Genomic DNA, 22,035 nt, shown 5'->3' on the forward strand with positions numbered 1-22,035 from the left:
CTTGAATGCAAGTGCTCGCTTAATAACTTGAGTATCTTCCAACCTAAACAATGTTGTAGATCTTCTTAAAGACAGTTCACTTCGCTGAAGGAAATTATCCAGCCAGTGTTGTGATGCTTTGAAGTCTTTGGGGGCTATGTCAAACTGTGGTGCCATTGCAAGGGCAAATTCTTGAATCTGAGCTCTATTCACAACCAAAGCCTTTGCTCTCCTGTCAACAACCCATTCACAGATCAGGTCTTCCAGCTGAGAAAATAATGGTTGCCAACCTGATCCACACTTGCGCTTTTTAGCATTTCCCTTGTCCACTTGTTCAATGAGGTTACCATACTCTGCTCGCCATTTTCGGACCAATCGGATACTCAACATCTTCTCTTTGCAGAAAGCAGTAAGATTTTGGCCCCAAGAGTCTTCCACGATTCCTTTCGTGTACTCCACGGAGTAGCTTTTTCTTTTTGCGCTCATTTCTAGGGATAAAAAAAAGGAATTGGGGTATCAAGGTGGGGGGAGGGGGATCACTCAAAATGACACAGGGGGGATCAGAGGGGGGGAATCAAAATGGCACAGGAGAATCAGAGGGGGGATTACCATTTTAGTAACCCCTTTTGATCCTCCTGTGTCATTTTGATTGCCCCCTCTGATCCTCCTGTGTCATTTTAAGTGATCCCCCTCCCCCCACCCCTGTGCCACTGAACACCTTCACCAGACATCCCCCCTACCCCTTTATCAGACATTTACCCCCTGGGGCCTGCCTGGGGACTGTCACTGGGCTTGCTGGGGCCTGGATCTGGGCTGGAGCAGGGTCTGCCACTGACTGAGAACCTTCAGTCATCATGAAGGCGGCTGCGAGCATCAGGTAGTGTCACCAGAGACAGACCAGCACTCACCACCTTCGCCGCGTCCCGTCCGCTCTAATCCTCCTGTTCTTCTACACGCATCTGCGAAAGTCTCCTCCTCTCTCCCCTCCAACCCCCGCGCTCACCGCTCACTCCAACCTCCGCTCCGCCTCCACACAGCAGTGATGTCAGGACTCCGCGTAACGTCACTGGTTGCTAGACGCCAGTCGGGGTGGCCCTAGCGACCAGTTTACGGTAAATTAATTTTCATTCTGAGACAGAGCCTGGGGCCTTATTTTCGGGGGATGCCTTATATTTCACTCAGAAGGAAACCTGTAAGTGGGTCTTATTTTCGGAGGTTGTTTTATTTTCGGGGAAACATGGTATGTATTGGGCTTAGTAATCAAAGGCAAGGATTTAACCAGGAAAAAAAAAAGAGAGAGAGAAAAAATGAGCCAGAGTAAGTGCACGAACTCTGGGGCTGCGCGCAAGTCTGTGCAGTCTTTTTTTCCTCTTGGGTCTAAGCAGCAGGCCACTTTTAAAATTTTTAGGCTGTCCTTTTGTGCCCAGTTCAGCTATGGGTTGCTTTTTAGAGTTCCCTTCTGTTAGCAGCTCTGCGGACCCCCTTCCATGTTCGCGGATCACGCCAGCACCAACGGCTGTGGATTTTTCTGGACGCAGACTTCCCCAGGTCCTCCAGCTCCCACAGTGCGCATTTCTTTCTCCTGCCCAGACTACAGACCTCACCTTATTCCAGGCAAAATCTGACCTTTCCGTGAGGGGGTGCAGCACTCCTCTGAATCCGCGTCTCCCGCCACTTGGGAACCTGTGTTCTCGGGTTCGCAGCTGTTCGCTGGGTGCCGTTGTTGTAGATTTTCAGGCTTCTGATAACATCCACTTTCCCCTTCAAGATGGCATGGTCTCCGTGTCAGAGCTGGTTGCTCTGGGAGGGAACCCAGCAGCAGTGGGGGCTGCCTGGTCAGGGGAACCCTGTCCAGCCATCCCCCACAGTCTCCTGGAGTATAGCTGTCCCTCAACTCACCAACAAACACTCCCCATGAGACTACACACTCTCCCTTTGTTCTCTCACTCACACACTATCTGCCTTCCCGTCAGCAGCCATCTTTCTCTTCCCAAGAAAAAATGTTATGGAGACTGACAGGACAGAGGAACTCTTTGAGGAGATGCCATTTGTGTTGAGACCCAAACGACAGGAGTAAGCCACATGAAAATGTGGGGGCACAACACTCCAGAAAGGGAGAGTGATTGCAAAGGCCTTGAGGTGTGAGTGAGGATCACTGGGATAAGGTTCCGTAGGATTGAATAATTTGCTCTGTTACTTATCTAGGATGTCCTGGGGTCAGGATCTGAACCCAGGTCTTTTGCCCTTAAGTGTGGAGCGCTTGCCATCACAGCATAGAGGTAAGGAAGAGTGAAAGGAAAAGTGAAGTGAGAGTGGACACACTGTCTTGTTTCTATCAGATCTGTGTCTTCCTGACAGTTTATTTGCATGATTGTAGGATCCTGGCTCCCTTACGGCCTTCAACTCCACCAGCCCAGCTCTCGTGTTGGGGACCACCATCCCCAAAATCTCCCTCAATGAATCAGTTGCAATTCCTTCTTAATTTACAACAGGCAAGAACCAACCACGTTTACAATTTGGAATTTAAAAAAATTATAATACATGTACATGGTAGAAAATTTAAAAAATGCACACATAACAAAATAAAAATCAGCCATAATTCCAACCTTTTCTGGTTAAAAATAATTTTTTTTGGTGTGTTTATCTTTCTGGTAAGTTCCTATGCACACAGATACTTTGCAAGATTAAGAACATCCTACACATAGTTTTGGATAATGCTTTTTTTCCTCATGTCATGAAAAATAAATGTCTTCAAGTGTATTTTTAATAGCTGCATAATAGTTCACTGCAGGCCAATCCAAAAGTAACTATTTTAGGGCTTTTATTATAAACTAGAGGCCCAGTAAATGAAATTCATGCACAGGTGGGGTCCCTAGGCCTGGCCAGCAATCAGGGCCTATGGATGGGGGGAGGGACAGAGGAGGGACCAGGGGAAATTGGCTGTGGGAGCGCACTGACCACCAGGAGGCAGCTCCTGTGTTGAGCATCTGCCCCCTGGTGGTCAGTGCACATCATAGTGAATGGTTGACCAGTCATTCTGGTCATTCAGTCGTAATGGTTGCTTAGGCTTTTATATATATAGATGGAAGATAGCACAGAGATCCTTCTTATTGGTAAATCTTTGTTACATAATGTGCCAATAGAGCAAGGTGAATGCCCTCCCACCTGGGTGCAAGGTGCTCAGGGAAACCATTCTCTTCGCTGAGGGAGAGGGCCCTTGGGTTCCCAAACACCATAACCATGAGTGTAGCATGGTTCACGCTGCCCTCTACTGAGAAGTGGACAGTTACACTTTACCTTCATTCGCAGCCTCTCCCTACCATTCTGGTCCTGGGAAGGATACAATGGGGAAAACGAGAAGAAGGGGGAATGCAATGTTACATTTGAAACAAATATTTAAATAATACTTTAGACACATGAGTATTATTTAATCTTTTAATTAAATAATAAATTGGCAGGAAGGTGAGGTAGGATCAGGGCCTGGCTCAGTATGCCAGAGTCTAAGGTGACTATGTTTAGCTTCTGTAGGGGACTCCCACGGGGGTGGACCTGGGAGGCAGGAGTCAGTGGTTCTAATCACTGGGGATGTTGGGTTGAAGTGGGGGTGCCCATCTGTAGTAGGCCCGAAGAACAAACAAGGAACCAAGGGGATGTCTGAGTGTGTGGGGAGGGGCCATATTCACTCCCGCTAGGGCAGGGAGGCTGGTTTTGCCTCCTACAGTGGGTGCTCAGGTCAATGCTCCTCCTTCCAATTACCGCCATCCTTACATCTTCTCCAGGTTTCTGCTTGGCCTCAGAAAACAAAAGGGAGAAGAAAAATCAAACCAGAGAGAAAGATACAGGAAAAAAAGACAGTAAGAAGAATAGAGTGAAAGCAAGACGAATGAAACAGAGGGGGAAAACAGCTGTGGGGGTGGCTGATGGTTTGAGAACTAGACATCTTTTTGGAAGAAGCTACACAGCAACAGGTACTTGGGTTGGGACAAACTTACTGCACCTCTTCAGCTGACAACCTTTCACTCACAGGGGCCCAGGCACCCATGGGCCAGAGAAACAGCTTTGCCAACTCTACTCACTACAGACTATCCCTCTAGATTGGGTTGGTGCCCTCTTGCAGAAAAGCAATTTCTGGAAGCTGATTACTTCTCAACGGAGCAGAGCTGGGGCCAGGGGACAGCCCTTCTTGAGCATGCCAACCCCCTCCCCCCTGAATTTCTGGGGGAGGAAGTGGCCTGGGCTAGAGTCAGCAGGTGGGAGGAGGGAAGGGCTGGAGACAAGGGTGTGGGGAAAGGAGAGAGGAGGGCTGGAGGAGGGACAGAGCGCCTCTCTCTTCACCCACACTCACCTTTGGTGGCCAGTTATTCTGCCTTTCCTCCCGGCTGTAGGAATGGCGTTGATATCCCCTGAAAAAGCCCATTGGTCATTGTCAGCTTCGGCATGTGGTGTTGGTTGAGAAAATGGAGAAGCCATCAAATTCAAGGCTCATTCAATACTGTGGGAGCCGATCCTAGTTCACACGTGGTGAGATGGAACTTTTCAAAAGGACCCTTTCCGGGAAACTACAGGAAAGAAACAAAACAACCTGTGAACAGGGTGGGAAGAGACCCTTCCACCTACATCTCTATGGCCCCCCTGTTCGAGTCGCCACGACTACAAGGCTGCGTTTCTTTTGAGTCCACACTCAGGTCCTTCTGGTAGGCAACTGTCCCCACTCCGTTCTGGCCCGAAAGCTCTCCCGAGGCCGGGGCACCCCCTCCTCCATCCCTGAGCGTCCCCTCGGCTTCTTCACCTCTGACCCATCGCCTTTCCTGATATTCACAATGAACTGGCTGGGCTCTCCCTTTCTTGACACACGATGTTTTCCAAAACAACAACAACAACAACAAAAGGGGGTTGAGAGATTATGAGGAATCAACCTCCTCCTTTTGAAAAAGCAACTGAAGCGCAGGACCAGGGGGAAACTGACCCCAGGTCACACAGGAACTGCGGGTGGGGCAGAGTCCAGTCTTCCTAACGCCATCACCCATCCTAACCCCCAACATTTACATGGTGCTAAGCCTTTTCCCCTTCCTCCTTCTAAGCTGTGTGTGGGTCTAGGCTGGCTGGACTGATCCTCCGCACGCCCACCTGCCCGTGATGTATAGGATCCGGAGGTTAGAGGAGAAGGTCTGGGGAGCAGGGCCCTCTCCATAGACTCAACTAGCCAGGAAACTGTTGGCGGGCCCTCCAACGGCTGTTGGAAGTGGTGCTGCTCATTGGCTCAGCAGAAGTGATTGACAGGTCAGTAGCCCAATGAATGATGAGTCTGGAAAGCCAACTGGCAGTGACCAGCGGTTCTCTCCTCGTGAGACCCTGGGGTAACGGTTCTGGTGAGATCCGTTTAGTTTGTTCCCAGTCCAGATCCCGCATGGTTGTAGGAGAGGGTGCAAACCAGTTTTCTCCTTTGTAGAAGGAACACATTTTGGGTCTACAAGTACAAAATTAATCCTTCCAAAGAATATGGGACTGTCATACTGAATGAACCACTTAATGAAAGCGGGGCTTGATTTGTTAAGAAGTTGAGGGGAAAATGAGTGGGCTCTAGGGAGGAAGCATGGGCAGAAATGGGGACAAAAGACTCAGGTAGCCCTCAAAAGGCCTGAGCTAAAGGTGTTTATCGCAGCTTTCGCAGACTGAAATGCCGAGGTCATCCCTGGGGGATATGATGGGGTCACTACTGAGGACGCTCAAAGCCTAGAGGCTGGGGACCAGGCTGGCAGGCAGGCGAGGCAGTGGTTGTCGTGTTTTTGTCTATGGGCTCTGGAGAGGCCTCTGCAAGCTGGCTGGGATGGTGACAGGGGAGGCCTGGACTAAGACATGCTTTCTTAGGATGTGTAGGGATGGTTGAAGCACAGAGATGTAGTGGCTCACCTTTTCAGAGCACAGCCAGAGAAGTTGCATCCCCTGAGAGAATGGCAGTGGGTCACTACATAACTTTGTAGAAGAGGAAGTCAGAGATGGAAGAAGGATGAGGCAGGGAATTAAGGAAGAAAACATGACAAAGGGAAGAGCATTGTAGGGACTTGAGCTGGAGTTCCAGAGAAGCTGAGCAAACACATGCCTGGCACATGGCTGTTACTCAGTATGTGCTAGCTATCATCATCATTGCTCCTCTTGGGAGGATGGGGAAGGAAGGGGCTGCTGAGTCTAGTAGTTACAGCAGGATAGGAGCTGAGTGAAGTAAAAGGGAGCGCTAGGAAAACAGGACATTCCAGCTGCCTCCCCGTTTCCCTGTGATTAGAGAATTGAAGCCACCCCTTCACTGAAGGGAGGGTTGAACCAAGTAGTAAGGGTTTTGGCATGTGCTGGAACTGGGATCCCAAATGAATGAGGAGAGATTGTCCTTCCCAAATCTATCTTAAAGGAGTCCTGTGAGAAGTGAGGTGAGAGGGGGAGGTACATGGGTGAGCTATGTCATCTTAGGCATAAACAGCCGGTGTGGTTGATGGGGTGGGGTTTTAGGGAAGAGCCCAGCCCATCTAGTTCTCTCCTGGGGGTAAGATTTAAGACTCCACTGGAAATTCCCATCAGTCATTGTCACAAGTGCCAACTTACTCAGAGACCACTGTTATTTGAGGATTGAGAAGGAAAAGAGTCCTTCAAGAGGTTCTGAGTCAAGGAAACCATGTTTTCTGTTTTATTTTTTCAAAGGGCAGTGTATATCAATGGAGGCTCCTGAATACTTTGGAGTACTGTTCATAGTGCATACAGTTCATAAAGGTTCTGAACAGAGGAACGGAAACCCTGTCATATAATTTTCCTACCTCACTAGTTTCTGTGTTTCCCCTTTATCAAGCCATTGAATCAAAGGCATTTGCTGGCCGCTATAGAGTAGGCAGTGCTGAGGTAGCTAAGAGAAGGTGATGTTGAAGGAAGAGTGAAGAATGCCTTGAGTCCCCAAATGACTCAATATGGATCTGTTGAGGGGTGGGGAACTGACAGCCTCACAAAGTGTAAAGCTACTTGGACTAGCCTACCCAAGCTAAGGGGCTCTGGTCCACAATACCTGGGGGGTGGGGGTGGGGAGGAGACGAGAGAAAAGGGTAGGGAGGAGATAAGGTAGGCTGGAGAGAGACAGGGGAGACACAGAAGACAAGGATAAGAAGGACTGAGGCAAGATGGAGACCAGAGGCAATAGGTGCTGAGGCTGGGTTGAGAGAGCTAAGGACACCGCCCTGAAATGAGCTAGTTAAATTGCCAAGTCTTCAAAGTCTTTCCTATTTGTATTTCCACTGATTCTACTAATTTAAAAAGAAAATGTGTAAAGTTAACAGAGTCTCCCAAGATTTCAAAAAGCATCGCATTTACTAACTTACACCCATTTTACATAAACCTTTCAGAATCTTACTGATGCTCCTGATGTTCTTACCATGGGGGTTCAGATCTGGATGACATGGGCAGGAGGTACTTGTGAGAGCTAAATCTAGGCAGTCAGCTTCTGGAAGCTGCTCTCATTTTTTACCTCCATGGGCTAAACAAACAGAGGTGGAATGAGCTGATTTGGAGAATCTGTGTTTATCATACTGGGATGTGGCAAGATAGTGGCATTGCAGTTGGGGCACGAAGGCAGTGATGATAGTGTCATGAGAGGGGCTGTTGGCCCTGGAGCAGAGAATTTGGTAAAGCACTGTGATGGTGGGTGAGCAGAGCATAGATCCACAATAAGGCTAGTTTCTGATTATCTTGGATGCTTTGCACGTGGTCAGTGACTAGAAATGCTTTTCTGATAAACGGAGTAGAGACCAGGCAAGAAGCTCTTAGGAAAGTATGGGCTGGGCGAGAAGGACACAGCCACGAAACAGGGCCCTGAAGCCAACTGTTGCTAGTATGGGAAAGTATTCTTCCCCTCCTCTCAGAGGGCTATCAAACAGGCCAGTGAGGATGATTAAGTCAGAGATAGAGGAAGAGGAAGAGAGGAAGTAAACAGATGAGAGAGGCAAATGAATATGCTAGAGAATACCGAGAGGGAATGTCATTGAACTGATTCTTCTTCAGGTTCATCTAAGGTCTCTTTCTATTGCTCCTCACTAGATGGTCCTAATACAGCATGAAGGACATTTAGAAATGGGACCAAGGTTTTCTGGGGCTTCAGAAAGTGGCCTTTTTATATTCTATAGCACTTCAGCTAAACCTTCTCAATGTGTGGGGGGTACGTACAGGGTGCAAACTGGAGATTCAGTGTGGGGGACGGAAAATGCCTTCCCTGAGTATTGATTGAACTTGTGTTGGTGATTCCAGATGTGGGAAATGTCCAGGAAGAAGGGGGATGGTTGGCTGGCCAGGAGCTAATTACCCCTGATCTCACAAATCTTACCCAAGGTTTTCCCTCACACGATCAGGAAGTAGTGGCCGGGTCTGATGGTCATGAGGAGGTTTTGAGGAGCTGACGGGGAAGTCAGGTAGGCAGAGAGGACTTACTCTGAAGGGAGAAACAGCCTGTGGGAGGAAGGTAGATAAGCACACAATCACGTACTTTCCTCTGTCCCTCCTAGTCTTGCAGGTGGCTTATCTGTGAGACTTGACTTCCCACCCTTCTCAGCCTCCTAAGCCTATTCTCTGTCATGTATCTTACAGTAAAATGAAGGAGGGGGCATGAGGGAGGAGATGCAAGAACAGGAGAGACAGAGATGGGAAGAGACTGAATCAAGTTGATTTCATACACAGAGATAGATACACTGAAACAGTAACAGATCCTCTGTGTCTCTTTTGCCTTTCATCATAGTGATTATGCTCATTCTCAAGGGATATTTACTTCCTCACTAAAGAATTTAGAGCCCTCTGCTCTGACCCATAATATTTTCTGAGCTAAATTTGCATTGGGTGCCTTTACTTGCTAAATAATGATTCTTTGGTTTATAAAGAGTTGCAGTGATTCAGAGACGGTGGTCTATACTGGTTTCCAAACAATTAAGAGCATTTCTGGGAGACAAACCATGTCAGCCACCCTCTTTCCCTTCCACATGGGCAATTATGGGGAAAGATAGGACAGGGATAAAACGTGGGGTAGGAAGCAAAAGAGCTTGTGAGTCCTTATCCCCTAAATTGCTGAAATAGTCTTGTTGGGAGAGGGAAGGAGTGTTGAGGGAGGTGGACAGAAAGGATAGAAGAGATGATAAAAATCCAGTGGAAATGTCATGATGGAGGAAAGTCAAAGAGGTGATGAATTGTAGTATGAAACCATTAAGTTTGCCCATAGGTCACAAATAGAGATGGTTATCCCTCACTTCTTTCTTCTACTTGTGGCATAATTGGAACTTAATGTTTTTAACATTCAGGACTGATGTTTTGGGTGAATTATTTTCCTAGTTGAGGATGGGAGGAATTCCATCAGGTGGGATTTACAGGAAATAAAACTTCCATCCTGGAAAAGAATTTTTGCACTATTGTCTTTCTCTGACTGCAGCTCCCTATTCCTCCTCCAAAGCCCCTCTTATGAGAAGTGCCAACAGGCAGGGTTGCCACGTTGGCTGCAGCATCATTGCTCCCATGGGAGTGGGCAGAGCCCTTTCACCATAGCAGCCCATGCATGACAAGGCTGAAGTTTTTCTAGAGGAACTTTGAGAGTGGAATGAAAAATAAAAAGCCAACCAAACAAGAACACCAACCAAGTAGGAAGATATGAAAGATAGGAGTTAGATCTTTTTACTGGCTGGTAACCTGCTGTGATCCTAAGCTTAGATATTAGCTATTTGGTTCTATTGGATTCTAAACCTGTTCTCAGCTTGGTCTTGTGACAAATGGACAACTCCCGGGGCTGTGTCCTCCACAATAGTGTCTTTGTCTTTCTTGGGTGGTGGAGGCCCTTTCCAGTCTTTCCATAAAGCTCATCTTTACAGGTTTTAGTTCAGTCTCCTTCATCCTCTGTTTTAGGGTCCTGTGCTCTAGCCCAGACTCCTTTGTTGATTAGTTAGGGTGCAAACCCTGATCTAAACTGTGTAGGGGCTGTTGTAGGAGTGGGAAGGGGTGTTAAGCTTTACTGAAAGGCAGAGCAGCATTGTCAGGTCATTAGAACAAAATGCTGCCCAAGCTCATGTTTCCATCTTCATTCTCTTTTTGAAGACTCCTAAGTTCCCCACTGCCCCATACCCACACATCCTCATCCTCCCAATGGATACAGAATGCAGTGTTCACAATTTTACACAATGAATACTAAAAATACAAGCACTATAAAAGGAATTTTCTCAAAAGACAAGGGTTATTTCTTCACAGAGAAGATGGGTTTGGAGCGTGTAATATAATACAAAGTAAACCTCAAAGAAGATATGAACATACTCAATGTTTAAAAGTATGCATTATTAATGTTATTATATGTAAATAAAAGAATTTGTGTAACTGCTAAAATGGTGGGCAGGAAGGTGGGAAGAACAGGTCGTGGCAGGGGGCTGCCTTCAGGAGCTCTGGAGACTAGTGGTACATTCGGGGCTCTTCTTGGACATTGTCAGGCTTATGGGTATGTGGCCTGGGCCTCAGGATGTCATTCCAGGGCAAATATGTGGGGGATGTGGATAGCAGAGCTCACACTCCAAGTGACTTTAGGATAAGACACTCTGTGACTGAGGTTACTGAAGGTGGCTTTAGTGTAAGGATGAGAATAGTGTGTGTTGATGTGAGCAAATCTGCTTCAAAGGAAACTTCCTGGGAGGGGTGAGGAGAAAGCTGGAGAATGGTAAACCTCTTAAAGTAGCCCTAGTGTGTCCAGGCCCATGGCAGGAGTCCCAAGGGGAATCCGGGTCCCCTACTGGAAGGCCATGGGTCTCACTGCTACAGCATAACTGTGGGGCAGAAACTTCTGGGCCAAGACAGTTTCTTCTGAAGCCATGAGTCTTCGAGGAATGAGAGTCATGATGGTGATTTGGGATGATAATTTACTAATGAGGTACATCATGTTCCTCCATACAAGGCATCTTCTTAGGGAGGATGGGCAAGCAAGAGGAAGCTCCTCTGTAACTTTTCTCTTGGAATGCTTCAGGAAGCAGACACTTCTGCTTCTCATCCCTTTGTTTTCTCTAGTTCTCCAGAGTTTCCAACTCTCCCCTCTGATCCCCTAGTTCATCCTTGATTATTGGGTGAAATGAAGACAAGTGGCCAGGCAGGGGAGATAGTGAAGAGTAACTTCATTAAGGGATGATAGAAGAAACCTTCGAGTCCAGAATTGTAAATGGAGCCTGAGAACATGGACAGACTAGATAACACTTAACAAAGCAGGGGGAGGGCAGGGTCATGGTGGCCCTCAGCAGGCTAGAGTCTAAGGTGCCTATGTTTGGCTGCTGTTAGGGACCTGGTGGCCTCTAGAGTTAGGAAAGTATTGGAAGGGGCCAGCAGTAGAGGCCTTCTGGTGGGGGGCTCTGAGTGACGTGACTGGTCTTCCTGTGGATAAGCAAGGAAGCTTCCAGCAAGGTAGAACAATGCAATGGTAGGAAGTACTAGGGATCATCTTTTTGCTGCCCCTCCTGCGGGGCTGTACTGTGCTTGTGTGCCTGTGGCTAAGGGATTGGGGACATTCTTCTGAATCCACTTCCTAGTTTAATTACTTCCTAGGCTCTCCCAGCTCTCCTGAGGGGAATAACAGGACGGTTTAGGAGAAAGAGTGGGGTGAGGGCAGAAAACAGATCTAAGAAAACAGACAGTGGTGTGAAAAGTTAGAGAGATAAGACAGTTGAGGAAAAGGTGACAACCAAGCTCTTGTGTTCCATCAAAAAATATTTTTGGCCCTCTAATACATAGAGCACGCTTATGGTGTTTTTAAAGCGCTGCAAGCCTCAGGAAAAATTTATTTTCACTGTGCATTTCAGATAAATCCTCTGAGCTTGGAGAAAGTGTTTACTTTTACAGAAGCAGGCCTGAACTTGGTCAGGATTCGTTACTTCCATTTTCTTGTTGTCCGGGAATATGGTAGGGTCAGTGGAGCTACAGAGGTAAAACCCTTCCCTGCCAGCTGCCTTCTTTGTTGCTCTCCTTGGGGTGTAACATAAAGATAATGCCTGTAATTTTTTGTGGTCTCCCCCTCCCCACAAAAAAGGGTTGTGAAAGGAGGAGGGCTTGAGTGTGGGAAAGGCTGGTGTTAGGAGTCAAGGAATAGGAGGAGGAAAGGAAGCAGACCCCTCTAGGCAGCCCTGATCAGACCCTAGCAATATAGGGGAGAAGTCTGGAACTGGAGAGGGGAAGAAAAGGAACGGGAGGTGAGCTGAGATAAGGGAGAGAGAGTTAAGTTACGTTTCTCCCAGTTCACTCAAAACTCATTCTTTATATGAGTTTCTCCACTGTGTCATGATCCTGAGGGGAATGCCCAGATGCAATGTCTGGGGAATGGTTGACACAGTTCCAAGGGGGTGACCTTGAACAGTGCCAGGTACCGTGTGTTTCCTTCTTAGTTTTTTTTTTTCTTCTTCAGTTATTGTCTTAAGTTTTGGGTCATGATTGTGGTAAATCAAACATCGTGAATAAAGTCCAAAATAGCTTTTGATGAGCTTCCTGGCTCTTTTGCTGGTGTTGATGTCGTTTCTTGTTGTCTTGGTGGCACTGGCTGAGGATTAAGTCCTGGTCTGAAATCAACCATATCACTGTCTATCTTTGATCCAACAATTCTGGAAAAACCAGTTTGCTCAGTTTTAACCTTGATTGCTTGTAAAATCTCTTCAAGATTATCGAATCTTTCATCACACTTAGTTTCTATAATTGTTAGCCTTGATTGAATGTCCTTTAGTGAGTCAGATAACTGAGTTAGAATTGTTAGTGTTCCAATTGTGTCCTTTGCTTGAGAGGGAGGTTTGGGGTTAAGAATTTGGCGGACCTGTTCAATACTCTCTGCCTCATAACTAGATGAAATGGACATTGATGGACTTGTTCCTGCTATCTGTGAACTGTCGTCATCGTCAAGGGCTGGTTCTGCTACGGCCATCTCCGCCATGTCTTTTGTTTTCCGTTTGCGCATCGTTCTTCTTTCATCTCCTCTCTCTTCACCTTTGGGCTTGGTCTCTTGGTCTTTTCTGGTTCGGACCCAGTGGCTTTTGACCTGCTTTCCATTTGTGATAAGTGGTTTGGTCCTTCTTCTCAGTTTTGAGAGAAGGTAGGCAGAGCCATCACTCTTTTCTAGCTCCTTCCTGATCTCTTTGCCATCCCAGATTGGCTTTTCTCTCTTTAAGCCCTCTCTTCAGATTAGTGGTTTTAAAAGAATTGTGAAGTTTGGCAAAACAAATGCAGATGGTGGCAAAAGTTTGAGGTAGCTTTTTGGGGTATGAATCTTCCAATTCTACCTGAATTTATATCTAATAATTATATAGCTGAATAACAATAATATGTCAGAGGGTGGATAGCAGGGAGAATGGCAAACACTTCCCTTTGGCAGAATCTAAGGTGAGAAGACTAAGACATCTAGGACATGGTAAACCTAGTTAAGTGAGGTCATGGTTTGAGGACATTATGGCAGATTGGGTGACATAAATGGGCGTGGGTTACTCCTCCACAGATGGTACATGGAGAGCATCTGATAAATGGGGTAAGCTTCTTTTGAGGGGTCTAGATTCCGAAGCAGTGTCTTCAGAGGAAGAACACGGTCAAGTTGGCTCCTCCTGCTGCGTCAGCCTGCTTTTGTGGCTGGGTGGTGGTAGGTGCCCTCTCTCCCCCTGCTCATAGCTTCCTAAGGTTCATTTCCATCCTGAGGGGGGAAAAGAATCAGATGAGCTGAAGGAGAGATACTGAAAGAGGGAGAAAACCAGATAGTGATGGAAACCCAGAAAAGACTACATATACCACTTGTAGTCTTCCAAGTCACCCCTCCTAGGCCAGCTGCCTCTAAGAGGTATTCTTCTGATTCATCAGGTCTTCAGAGCCACTTAAAGGTACAAAAGGGAGAAAAACCATCTGGAACTATATACAGAGCCACGTCTGCTAAACTTTCCAAATTTGCAAGGGGCACCATCTTGGTGAAAATGTTCTACTCACATGATTTTTTTTGAAGACTCCTAAGTTCCCCACTGCCCTAGTCTAAACATGGGGCTTGGGTTTGTGTGTGAGAAAAGGGAAAGAAAATGGAGAGATTTTCAGTCAGGGATTGATAGAAGGTGATTTCTTCCCGGTTTCTGTGAACGCCCTGAAGACAGAGAACAGGGTCTTTTTATCTCTGTATCCTAAATGTCTAGCATATTGTAAGAGCTCAATAAATAGGTATTTATTAAACTGAATTACTTGTTGAATTTCCATGTGGGTAAATAAACAGAATTAGCTCCTGTAGTGAAACAAGGGACCATCAAGGTAGAGGGTGGAGCATGTGATGGTCTGAAGTTAAAAATCCACAGGAGAGAAGCAGACTATAGCCCAAATAACCACTATTAGGAGTGGAGATGGAATGGGAATGGGAAAGGGAGAGGGTTAAAGGAGGCGAAAGAGAGGAAATGTAAAGAGTGTAGAGATGAGGTAACCTATGAAAGACTATCACCTTCAAACCTGTGCATACTTCTTCAGAAAGTTCTTAAGTCTTCAGTCTTTCCTTTAGGTTGTAGTTCCAGTGAGTAGGATCCCCGACCCCTCAGTAAAGAACACAGCACAGTCAGAGACTCCTGTTCCTTAGGACTCAGGAGGAAGAGGGTGATTCCCCTGGTGGTGTGAGTTGGGGATCAAAGCTCTAAAGACATGGGGGACATGTAATGGTGGACTTGGAAAGAAGGGGGTGTAACAGAGAAGAGTTACTACCTAAATGAAAGATAACTAGGAAGGGCAACAGATAAGATTTGCCATCTGTAAAATCTCTTAGAGCTGATTTGACCACCTTGCTTAGAACTGATTTGTTACATGTTGTGTCATTTAGAGGCCTCGCAAGTTCATCAGGAGCCCAACAGTCTCAATGTTACTCCACAGCAATCTGTCATCTGGGAAATGCAGCTGTTGCTGTGAGGCAGTGCAGTCATGACTGCAGAAGAGGGGGAGTGGGCAGGAGACCCCTAATCTGACCCCTGGATCCTAGAATGAAGTTCCCAGTTCTTAGAAATGTATGTGTTGGGAGGTACCGCAAAGGTCTTCTCTCCTAGTGGTTCCCAGACTTGGATATGCAAATAGAAAAATCCCCCCCCCCTAAATTTTGGGGAATAATGAGGTTTTTTTTTAAGGTTAGTATATTAAAAATCTAAATATAATCTTCAATCACTATCATTTTACAAGAACAGGCATTTCAATGCCACAAAAATAGGAAGGATAATTGCAGGATAGGTATTGCTTTTATGACTTGTTTTTGGGGACAGACAGCCAACACTGGTACTGAGGAATATTAATCTGGTCTATTTCTCTGCTGTGCTGCCTTTGCTTTGACAGTAGGTTGGGCTAACTTGAATATCTCATACATGGAGCCAAAACAGACTCCTGGAGGCTGGGCAGCTGACAGAGATGCCAGTAGCAGCCACTGTTGCTCAGATCATACTGGACTAGCTAGTCCCGATTTCCTAAGTATGCAGGAGAGTTTCATGTCTCAGGGTTATTTTTTTGTGTGCTTTCATCAGCAGGGAATTCAGTGCTTTCCTCTCCTTCACATTTTGCAAGTGGCAAACTCCTACTCATCCTTCAAAACCAGCTGAAATGCCATGTCCTCTGAAATCTACCCTGAGAACTTTTCCCACTGTCGTATCAGGAAGGCATTCTGGATTACTTCTCTCTCTTTCAGTAGCACTGTACTAGTATGTCCTAATTTTTCATTTATATGCTCGATTAGTGGCGTGAAAGGTATGGTAAGGTGATGAATTTCCTGCTAGGTTGGGGGCTTTTTGGGAAGCAAGGACTGTTTATTTTTTGTATCCTCAGTGCCTAATATATGGGAGGTGACTTAGAGTCTAACTCATCAGGAGCTGATAGCAGGGCGTCTTATTTGTTGCTCTGAAATTGATGGCCAAGCCTGGCATCAGGTCTCTTGGCTTTGGGTAATAGGCATTCATCCAGGCTGGCAGCTGTTTGATGCTTTGGGCGTTTGACAGCCTTGCCCTTTAGGGGTGGCCTTGGAGAGTTATCTTTAGAGACTGGAATTCAGAGATAAGACTCCAGTTTCAGAAATAGTAGAATGAAAAGCAAGATACCAGCTTGCTTTTGAGGACCAAGTAGCAGAATAGTGGTTTCATCTATTGAAACCCTGTTTGAGGAAAGGACCTGTTCATTAGAATAGTGCCAAAGGCCCAGATGCCAGAACCCAGGTTCCTGTGTCAGAGCAAGACCACCAGCAATTTGACATGGTCCAACTCTACTGGATAGTTCCTAATGGTTTTGTTACAAAGCTGGCCCCTTGGTCTCTGAGCTGCAGATGGGGGACTGACTGGTGTGCTTCCTGGCAAGGAGCAGGTCACGGCAGATAGACCTTCAATTTGTATTTAAAAGTCTTATGATGGAGAATACTCAACTTCACAGGGTAGTTCATTTGCGGGGTAGTTCTGATAATTTTTAAAAGTTATTTTTATTGAATTGAAACCTGTCTTCCCATTGGTTCTAGTTCAGCCCTCAGTACCCTGTAAAAGTCCAAAATCTCTCAACTACATAAATGTATGAAGAGAGCCAGCAAATGTCCCCACTGATTATTGTAAAACTTATTAGTGTCTCAATCATTCCTTCTCTCCTCCTACTTCCCCAATCATTCTTTACAAAATATATTTTAAGTCCTTCCACCCTTGCTTTAGGCCATTATTGTCCCCTTAAATGTATTACTGTAGTGGGACAAAACTGGTCACAGAGGGTATAGTTAAATCATTACCTGGATATTTGTAGTTCAATTAATGTAGACTGAAGAGGTTGCAGACAACAAAAACCCCAATCTCTGTTATTTTTTCATTTGAAGTTTGTATGGCTGTTAAACCAGGTTATCCATTTTACACCCAATGCAATTGATTTCCTTTTCATGCAGGATTTACCAACTGTGCTTAGTAAATTTCATTTTTTTAGGTTAATGTCCTATTTGTTGAGATAGTTCTGAGTCTTAATTCAGTCAGGCAATATTAGCTATTCCCCTATTTTGTGAATTAGCATATGTTGAGGAACATCAGTTTCTTTGTTTCCATAATTTAAAAAAAAAATGTGAGGGGATGGAGCCAAGCAGAGTGTGACTATCATGCTGTGATGGGTTTGCCTAGTTGTCCTATCACCCTGTACACACATCTCTGCCTGGTTGATGAGGATATTATGAGACACTTTGTCAAACACTTTAGTGGTCAAGGTGGATAATGTCTGTATTGTTTCCTCCTATTATTAATCTCAGTCACCCTATCAAAATAGGAAATTTGACTAGTGGAGCATGACTTGTTATTCGTGAACCTATGATGGGATAGGTTTGTCCTGACAGATGAGAGGAGGATAACACCAAGCTATATCTATTTTTGATGCTAATGTCCTTTGAGCAAGACAATATTCTTTCTGATTCTGTGTTTATCATACAATATTCTATTCTAGTCTCTTCATTGTGCTATCTTTCCAAGAAGGTCATGTCGTATGTAGAGAACGTAGGCTGGCAAATTGCTCATTGCAAAGGAATTGAGTAGCAGTTGAGCTTTAAAATCTGTTTCAGGAACTTGGTGAGTGTGAATCTGTTCACTGGAGCCTGACTGAGGAAATGATATAATCAAGTTTTCAATACATATTCCGCATGCCTCTACTTCACCAAGGGTGGCTGCCTAAGGTAGATCAGCCTAAAACAGCCAACCAGAAATTAGATGAGAAATCCCTTGTACATCCTACAATGGGATCAGGGAAAGATACCTGGAGGGTGGGAAGGAGAAGTCTGTTGTCCATTGCTGACTTTTATTATTTATTCCTTTCCCTCCTAGACTCCCAGAAAGGACTATATAAAGGGAACTGGCATGGTTAATTGTTCACTTGCTCTACATGGGCAGTTGGTATATGAAAGCCATGAGGCTTTTACTTGAGGTTATGACGGATTGGTAAAATCCAGTAAGAGTGCTTTCTATTCATGATACTTCCAACTAGTTGCCTAAATCAAACTGGTTACATCCAGGAGTTTACTTTTGAACTTCAATCTCAGGTATTCTTTCAGCTCCTTACTACTGCACAGTCCAAGGTCTTAGCAGGCCGAGGTGTGTGACTCAGTCACAAGTCTGTCTGGGTTAGGACCAGTAGTGTTTCTTCCATTTCATGCTTGGGAATGAAAGAGAATAAGATCTCTTGTTCTTTTCTTGTCTCTTTCAACTTTCCTAGGGTCTTGCTAGGGAGCGGGGTCTGGTAAGGTACATTATTAGACATTGCCTTCTTCCTACACTTGGGAAATCTTCTACCTAACTTCCCTGCTTCTCACAGGCACCCTCTTCCTCTACCTCCAGCAACATGAACTGAATGGATTTGGGCTTTTCCCCAAACCAAGGAGTTTATTTTAGGCTGCTTCAGTTTTTTTGACATGACAATGCCCCTGAAGCAAAGATTTAAAAGCCTAAGGTTACCAGGTTGAAGTCGGAGGGGGAAGAGAGAGAAATGCTTAAAAAGCTGCAACACAAAATTGATATCTAAAAAAATGATACTGAAGAAAGTAAGTAAATGATCCTGGTACAAGTATGTATTTAATGCCACAGTTTGTCCCTATTTCTCCCACTTTTTTTCCTTCTGTTTCCTGATACACACTTCCTCAGTCCTACTCTCCAGGGCTCTTGACTTATGACTGCTTTGTCTTTCCAATGTGGCTACAATAGAGAAGATGCCACTTAATCAGCATCCACCTTCCTTGCTTGTTGTTGGTCAAATGATTACCTCACCTCTACCGTGATGAGGTGCTACTTGTAAATTCTGAGAGCCTCAGAAAGCTCTAGCTCTAAATGTGTACAGAATTTCATACAAGTTTTTTTTCTGTAAGCTGCTTTGTTAGTATGCAAAGTTGGGTCATTTCTTTACACCTTTAAGGGTTCCTTGTGTCATGATGGCTGATGTGGCTTCTGCCGGAGCTCAGGGGCAGAGGATAATGAGGGGCAGAGTAAAGGCTGACAGCCTCTAAATCAGAAATATTTCCACAATCCATTGTACAGACTTCACCCACTTCATTACTATTAAGAAAATTTAGTAATGACTTCCTTGATCCAATTCCCAGTGAATCTCAAGGATTTCTCCTTTGAGACTATCCCTTGTCTTCAGAGCTGTTCCTGTCATTATTCTAACAGGATTTGACCTTGTACACTTGTGTTGAAAGAGCCCCTTCTCTGTCTACTCTCAATATTCAGACTTTTTCTGGGGACACAGAGTGCCACCAGGCAGCTGATAGTTCCTCTTGAAAGCCCAACTCGCAAGACTTGAAGCCTGTTAGAAGTTGAAAGAGTACAAGCTCAATAACTGGTAGGTTGCACCACAGCCTATGTTTAAAGATCTATTGATCTATACATAAAACAGAAGGATTCCAACTATTGCCATGTAGCTTTACCTTTCTTTAGCAGTTGGTCTATGTGATGCTTTCTTTCTGGTGTTGTGGAGTTGAATCAGAAGCTGTTCTGCAAGAAACAAAATTTAAATTTCTCATTCTCTGGGTGTCACCCCTTATTCCACTAGACTGTAAGTTCCTTGAGGGTAGGGCCATGTCTTGTTCATCACTGTGATCCCAGTGCCTGGTCCAGGATCTTCAGTGTGGATGGTGCATACAGCTGGATGTTTAGCAAACATGGGTTGATGTCTCCTCTTGGCTTTGTTGACACAACCCTCTCTGGTTTCTTTGTGCTTTATGAGCCACTTCTCATGAAGTGGGGTTAGGTTAGGCCCTGGGCTTTAGAAAAACTATTTTTATACTGCCTTGATTTCAGTCAGACTCCTGATTTTAGTGTATATGCCACTGGTTCCCCAAATTTATATCTCCAGCCTCAGACCCTCCCATGAGGTCCAGACTGAACTACTAACTGCTTGGGTGTCTAGCAGGCATTTCATACATATCATGTCTAAACAAAACTCTTAGTTTCTTTTCCCAGTTTCATCCACAAATGATTTTTACTACAATCCCCCCCATTTTAATAATGGGACCTACATTTGTTCAGAACCCCCAAACTGGGTTCACGCTTGATTTGTCTGCTTTCTTTACACCTCCACATCTAGATCATCACAAGTCCTGTTAATGCTACCTCCAAAATATATTCTCAGCTTGTCTGCTTCTTCGTTAGTTCTACTGTTACCAGCCTCAGGCAATGCCACCATCACTGCTACCCTAGATAATTGATCAGTTGATCAGGACAGTCTCCTAACTGCCTTTGCTCTTGCTTCCTTAGGTCTACTCTCTACACACAGTTGAGCTATCTTTTAAAACTGTAAATCCAGTTCTGCTTTGCCTAAATGCTTCTCTGGCTGTCCTTTGCTCTTGGAATAAAACCCAAACTCCTTGCCAGGGGCTAAACGATGCAGTGTACACGTATCCCACACCATTTCTTTGGCTTCATCAACTGCCTGCACTCTCCGGTCCATCTATTCGAGCCTTCAAATATTCCAAACATATCATTTCCTCAGAATCTTTGCCTAGCTGTTTCTTCTGTCTGGAATATTCTTTCCTCTGATCTTTGGCATTGATCTTTGTCATCATTAAGGTTTTACTTCAAATGTTGCCTCTTCAGAGAGGTTTTCTCTTGTGTCTTCTACTGAATACCACCTCTGCTGTAGCACACTGCCATGGTCCTCTGTGCTGTCTTCATATCACATATCACTATCTGAAATTATCTTGTTTTCTTGATTACTGTCCATTTCCCCCACTGACATATAGGCTCCATGAAAGCAGGAACATTGTCTTCCATATATTCCATTGTATCCCCACCATCTAGCACATAGTAAGTGCTCATTCAATAGCTGGATTTTGAATGTTGAGTGAGCATTGAATGCATTGGCAATGCATCTGCAAACAATGCCTTTGCAGAGGTCCTCCTGTTGTCTTCTCCTTTCATAATCCATGGTTATGCATTGTCTATATTTTCTTAGCAACAAAGTCTTAATCAAGGTGACGACTATCTCTACTTCTTAGGTGGAATTAACCCACTCATTAAATGAAAAGGCTAGCTATAAATTGACCCACACTCATCAGCTGATGAGTTAATGGCCTCCCTGGGGTTTTACTTCTTCCTCTGATGCCTTTAATGATTTTTACATGTTAATCATATTATAGCAGTTTAAGGATGCAGAAAAGCTGGAAACCAAGCATCCTTTTGAGTCTGTTTTTGGGTCTGGCTTGGATAGGAGGTGGAAAGTGTATGGAAGAGTCAATGCCATAAGGGTTATTTGGAAGATCATAGGGCTTAATATGTCCTAGCAGCACCATGAATGATGCTGACTGGGACTGCATGTTTACTGGTCAGTCCATGCCACTGTGGCTCTTCCAGGTGGTTCCTGACTTCATGCTTTCAGTAGAGATTATTCCTTCCTGTATTACTTCAGGTCAAACTCCTTTGAGAACCTAAATTTTCACACCAGTGATGGTGACTTCTTCACTCATATAACTTTACCCATGTGTTTTCTTATGTGCATGCTTACCTTCCTGGGAAACTCACTATACCCAGACATGCCTGTATGTGCACAGGTGGGAAAGAACATAAATCTCCATGGAAGACTTTGTCTGAATTTTATATGTTCTGTAGAAGGAAGCAAGAAAAGCAAGAATTTATCAAGTGCCCTTTTGTTTTCACATGTTTCCACATAATGGATCTAGAACCTTTAAAATAATAAAATTATTAAAGAAATCTATCTCCTATGTCTGATGGTATCTTGGTAGTAACAGGTTATCAGAGAAGTAGACAGGCCTTGCACACAAATAACATTGCCTCCAGTTCTAACTAGCTTTAAAGGACAGCAGATAAAAAGGGGCTGGCTATTCTAGTCAGTGAAAGAGGCCTCATCAGAAATCTGATCCTAGTCAAAGGGGGATATGAGATCCCACAGCTAAGCCCAGATGCAGAGGAAGTGAGGGTAATGAATCAACTTAGAAAAAGTGACCTAGACACATTATTTAAGCACAGAATTACTGAGAACCCATTCTGAAGGAGGCTTTCTTTTGGCTGCTGGGGATACCTGTGAATAAGACAAAAATGTCCTCATCCT

Source organism: Plecotus auritus, assembly GCF_963455305.1.
Source record: "Plecotus auritus genome assembly, chromosome: 9".
In the NCBI taxonomy this organism is placed as follows: domain Eukaryota; kingdom Metazoa; phylum Chordata; class Mammalia; order Chiroptera; family Vespertilionidae; genus Plecotus; species Plecotus auritus.